Source organism: Trichechus manatus, unplaced genomic scaffold (genome assembly GCF_000243295.1).
Source record: "Trichechus manatus latirostris isolate Lorelei unplaced genomic scaffold, TriManLat1.0 scaffold00052, whole genome shotgun sequence".
Lineage (NCBI taxonomy): Eukaryota > Metazoa > Chordata > Mammalia > Sirenia > Trichechidae > Trichechus > Trichechus manatus.
The window spans coordinates 2,275,400-2,281,585 of NW_004443988.1; the positions used below are offsets into that span (position 1 = coordinate 2,275,400).

Here is a 6,186-nt window from a genome sequence, read left to right on the forward strand (position 1 = left end):
AGCAATGAGAGGAGCAGCTAAAACTTGGTAGAAATTTCAGTCTTACTGGCTTGAAGGACCAGAAGATAGATTTCAGGGTACTCACAGCTGAAAAGGGAGGGGGAATAACCCAAAAGAGAGTGAGCCAATTTATAAATTTTATATTCTGCTTATAAATTCTGACCAAATCTCTAGTTGCCACCTGAACTACCCATGAATGGGACAGACACAAAGAAGCCCAGGTAAGGCTAAAAGAACTGAGCAGAGATTTCTGCTGCGACTTCCTACCATAGTGGAGACAGAGTTTAGAGTTTTAATCCGGCCAAGTTAAACTTACTGTTTTAATTTTTTTTTTTCCCAAAGGAACATAATAGAATAATCCAGAGTGTCTACAGTGGATCATTTAGAATGTCCTGGGTATAATCCAGAATAATTAGACATATTAAAAAGCAGCAAAATGGAGCTGACCTGGAGTTAACCAGATTTTGGCATTAGAAGAAAAGGATTTTAAATCAGCTCAAGGATATAAAGGAAAATATTTACCAAATAAATAAAAACATAGAAAATCTCAGCAAAGACACAGGAACAATGAAAAACAACCAAATGAAAACTAAATTTATTGAAATAAAATAGTCACCAAATGGAGATAATATGATGATCTATGTAGAAAATCCTATCTAGTGTTCAAAAAGCTTTTAAAACTAATAAATCAGTTTAGAAATTCTGCAGAATATAAGCTCAATATAAAAAAATCAGCTATATTTCCTATATACTAGCAAGAAACAATTAGAAATTAAATGTTTTACAAAAATATCTTTTACGATAACAACTAAAAGTATAACACACTTAGGGGTAAGTCTGACAAAACATATGCAATGCCTGTACACTGAAAACCACAAAACATTGCTGAGAGAAAATCAATGAGGGCCGAAATAGAGAGACGCACTGTTTCATGGGTGGGCAGATTCAACATTTTAAGAGGTCAATTCACTTCAAATGGATCTATAAACATAACACAATCTCAATCAAACTTGAAGCAGGCTTTTTTGTAGAAATTGATAAGCTTATTCCAAAATTCATAATGAAATATAAAGGACATAGAATACCAAAATCACTTTGAAAAAGAAGAACAAAGTTGAAGGATTTACACTCCCTGACTAAAAGATTTATTATAAGACTGCAATAACCAAGACAGCATAGTATTGGCATCAAGACAGATAAATAGACACATGGAACAGAATTGTTGTTGAGTCCTTAGGTAGAGCAAACGGTTAAGTGCTCAATAACTAGCTAAAAGGTTGGTGGTTCAAATCCATCCAGAGACACCTCAGAAGAAAGGCCTGGAGATTGGCTTCCAGAAAGTCACAGCCTTAAAAACCCTATGGAGCAGTTCTGCTCTGCACCCATGAGATCAGCATGAGATCGTCCGTAAATAGACTCACACGTATATTGTCATTTGATTTTTGACAAAATTTCAAAGGCAATTTAGTGGAGAAAAGATAATAGTTCAATAAATTGTGCTGGAACAATTGTATATCCATATACAAAGTAAACAAATTTCAATCAATACATCGTAGGGACTGAAATATGAAATTCATATATATATTAATATGTTCATACACAAAAAATTAACTCAACATTTATCATAGACCTAAATCTAAAATTCAAATATTCCTAGAGAAAACCATAAAAGGACATCTTTTTTACCTTAGGTAAGGCAAAGATATCTTAGATATGACACCATATTAAGAATCCTTAAAGGAAATTTTAATAAACTGGACTTCATTGAAATTGAAAATTTTGCATTTCAAAAGACACCGTTAAGATAATGTAAAGAGAAGTCACAGATTATGAGAAAATATTCACAATATGCATATTTGATCAAGTACTTGTATCAGAGTATATAAAGAACTCTTAAAACCCACTAATAAGAAATCAAACAAGCCAATGAAAAATGGCAAAGATTGAGCAAATGATTCAACAAAGAAGATATATGGATGGCAAATAACCACATGAAAAGATGCTCAACATGATTAGCCATTAGAGAAAGGCAACTTCAAACCACAATGAGCTCTCACTACACACCCACTAGAATGACTGAAATTAACAATATTCACCATATCACATCAAATGTTGCTGAGAATGTAGAGCAACTGGAACTCATACACAAATGATGGTTGTAAAAGGATACAATTACTTTGGAAATCAGTTCCATTATTTCTTACAAAGTTAAACATACACCTGCTGTATGACTCAGTCTTTCCACTTTCAGATATTAATCCATGAGAAATGAAAGCATGTGTCCATTCGAAGGCTTTTGCATGTATGTTCATAGCAATTTCATTTGGAATGGTCAAAAACTAAAAACAACCCAAATGTTCATCAACATTTACTGAATGCATAAAAAAAATACTGGAATATTCTTGCAATAGAATACTTGCAATGAAAATAAATGGAGTTTTGAAACATCCAACAACATGGTTGAATCTCAGAATAATAACACTGGTTGAAAGATGCAGATAGCAAAAGATTTTATTTATATAAAATTCTAGAAAATGCCAACTAATATGTAGTGACATAAATCTGATTAGTGGTTGCTTGGAGGATGAAAGAGAGTAGGGAGGGACAAAGGGGAGGGACTGAAAAGCGGCATGAGGAAGCATTTCAGGTTGTTGTGGTGATGATTTCATGGGTGTATGTGGATGTAAAACTTGCCAAATTATATACTTTAAATATATTTAATTAACTGTATTTCAATTATACCTCAATAAAACTGTTAAAAAAAATCTACCAGGTGAACCTAACAGTATATTGGAGATGACAGAAAAAAAAGGTGTCAGCAAACTTGTTGATAAATTAATTAGAATTATCTAATATGGAGAATGGGAAAAAAGCGATAAAACAATGAAAAGATCCTCACAGATATATGTGACAAAATCAAAATATAATACTCAAAATCGTAGTTCCAGAAAGAAAAGGGACAAAAACAATTTTAAAAGAAGTAATTGCTAAAAATTTCCCCCATTTGGTCAAAGACATAAATTTACAGATACAAGCAGCTCAGCAAGCCTCATTAAGAATAAATACAAAGCAAATCACATTTAGGCACATCATATTAAAACTACTGAGGATCAAAGATAAAGAGAACATTTTGAAAGCAGCCAGAGAACCAAGGCACATCATATACAGGAGAACAAAATATGAATGAATGCTGATTTCTCTTGGGAAACAATGGAGACCAGAAGACCGTGGTGCACCATCTTTAAAGAGCTGAAAGGAAAAAACAAAAACAAAAAACTGTCGACTCATAATTCTATGCACAGCAAAAATAGCCTTCAAGAACATAAGCCAAATAAACACACTTTTTAGATAAACAAAAACTGAGCTTATCCATCACCTGAAAATCTGCACAAAAAGAAATACTTAGAAGTCCTTCAGGCTAAAGGAAAATGATACCAGATAAAAACCTGTATCTTTAGAAAGGAATGAAGAGCACCAGAAGTGAATATGTTGATTATAAAAGAATATAAGTGGTAAATACATTGATAATAATTTATAAAAGAATTTTTTCTTTTAATTTCTTTAAAATACATATGACCCTGTAAAGCAAAAAATATAACATTGTATAGCATAACATATATAGACTATAGAAAGGGGGGCAGTGGCAAATGTACCTCTAGTTTCAAGATTCTTTACATGGAGTTTTTAAATAGTAACTGTAATTAGTTTGTAAAGATTTTAAGATTTATATTGTAATCCATACACCAGGATTTCTCTACATCATCACTATTGACATTTTGGACCAGAAAATTCTTTGTTGTGAGGGGCTTTCTTGTGCATTGTATGCTTAACCACTGCACCACCAGGGCCCCATGATGTTCAGCAGCATCCCCGGCCTCTACCGACTAGATGCCATTAACACTCACCAGTTGTGACACCCAAAAGTGTCTCCAAACATAGCCAAATTCCCCTATGGGGCAGGCACAAAATCGCCACTGATTGAGAATCGCTGCCATAGAGCAACCACTAAAATATACTGTGAAGAGATATAACTAAAAAGCCAATGAAATAAACTAAAATGGAATCCTAAAAAATATTCTGTTAACCCAAAAGAATGCAAGAAGGGAGGAACAGAGAAACAAAGGTAAATAAGATAAACATAAAACAAGTAGTCAAATGGTATATGTAAATCCAACTATATTAATAATTACATTAAATTTAAATGGACTAAACACTTCCTTTAAAAGGCAGAGATTGTCAGAAATGTTAAAAAGTTAAGGGTAATGAAAAAAATTGAAAACAGTGGTGATGGTTGCAAACATGATGAATGCAATTAATGTCATGGAACTGTACATGTAAAAAATGTTGAAATGGTAAATGTTTTGTTTTATACATATATCACAATAAATATATATATATATATGTATGTACATGGAGCCCTGGTGGTCCAGTGGTTAAGCATTCAGCTGCTAACCAAAAGGTCGGCAGCTCAAATCCACCAGCCACTCCTTGGTAACCCTATGGCCATTCTACTCTGTTGTATAGGGTCCCTATGAGTCGGAATCAACTTAACAGCAACGGGTTTTGTTTGGCTTTATATATATATATGCCAATATGCCAAAAAACCAAACCCACTTCCCTTGAGTTGATTCTGACTCATAGCAATCCTATAGGACAGAGTAGAACTGCCCCATAGGGTTTCCAATGCTATAAATCTTTAGGGAAGCAGACTGCCACATTTTTCTCCTGTGGTGCGGCTGGAGGATTTGAACTGGGTTTGAACCGCCAACCTTTCATTTAGCAGTCGAGCGCTTTCACCACTGCACCATCAGGACTTCTTAAAAAATATGGATGGCTTCACAAATTTGGCAGCACATATATTCAAATTGGAATGATACAGAGAAGATTAGCTTGGCCTTACACAAGGATGACACATAAATTATGTATATATACACACACATACATATATACATTACCACTATATCACAATAAGTATATATGTGTATATATAGTTATTTACCACTATATATATATATAGTAATATCCAACCATATGATGTCTATAAGAGATGCACTTTAAATATAAAGGCACAGATGGGTTGATAACAAATAGTTAACAAAAGATCAACTATGCAGACACCAAGCATAAGAAGGCTGGTATGTCTATATTAATATCAGATATAGACTAAGAGTATTACCAGAGATAAAGAGAGACATTTTATAAAAATAAAAGGGACAATTCATCAGGAAGACATAACAATTATAAAAGTGTATCAGCCTAATAACAGATCCTTAAAAATACATGAGGCAAAAATTGTCAGAACCAAAGGAAGAATACATAAATCCACAATTATAGCTGGAGATTTTAACGTATCTCTCTCAGCAATTGATAGGAAGCTTCACCTGTCCACCTGCTGAGGTCATTCCCAGAAGCCAGAAAGCAGCCCACACAGACTAACCAGCGGAGATTAGGGCAGGACAGTCTCACTTCATTCTGGACACCAACATATTAGTAACGAAAGAGCTGCCAATTTTGAACATCTATTGTGGGCAGGCACTGTTGTGTTAGTCACTTTAGTTTTATTGCAATGATTCTCACTATGACAGCACATTAGAATCGTGTGGGAAAATTTTTAATAAGACCTGTGCCTATGCCCTACCACTAATGAGTTTGATTTGATTGGTCATGTGGTGGCCCCAAACATCTGTATTTTTCTTAAAGCTTCCCAAGTGATATTAAGGTGCAGTCATTGCTATATTAAAGAGCCCAGGTGGTGCAGTGGTTAAACAGAAAAGTCGGTGACTTGAGCCCACCAGCAGCTCCACAGGAGAAAGATGTGGCAGTCCGCCTCTGTAAAAATTACAGCCTTGGAAACCCTATAAGGCAGTTCTACTCTGTCTTATGGGGTTGCTATGAGTTGGAATCAACTCGATGGTAATGGGCTTGGTTTTTTGTTGCTGTTGTTGTTTTGATACTGCTATGTTATCTCATTTAATGACTTCTGAGAACAAGAGTTAGATTTGTAGCCCACATCATCACACTGGGTATATATCCAGTTTTTCAGTACATCCCTATTCTTGGCACTGTCCCTCCACACTACTCATGGGCAGTTGAGGTTTTGGATGTAAGTGCAGAAGTTTATATTTTCTCAAGTTGTATGCTATTTTGTTACAGTCAACACTTGTCATTGTCAAGGCCCTCTAAGAT

At 34.5% G+C, this 6,186-nt stretch overlaps 1 non-coding gene across 1 annotated transcript; it reads left to right on the plus strand.

Moving 5' to 3' along the window:
* The first annotated feature begins 4,832 nt into the window (after nucleotides 1–4,832).
* On the plus strand, nucleotides 4,833–4,941 carry LOC111820818 (U6 spliceosomal RNA). The gene has a single exon (XR_002824330.1). It is a non-coding gene; the product is annotated as a U6 spliceosomal RNA (small nuclear RNA).
* The last annotated feature ends 1,245 nt before the right edge of the window (nucleotides 4,942–6,186 follow it).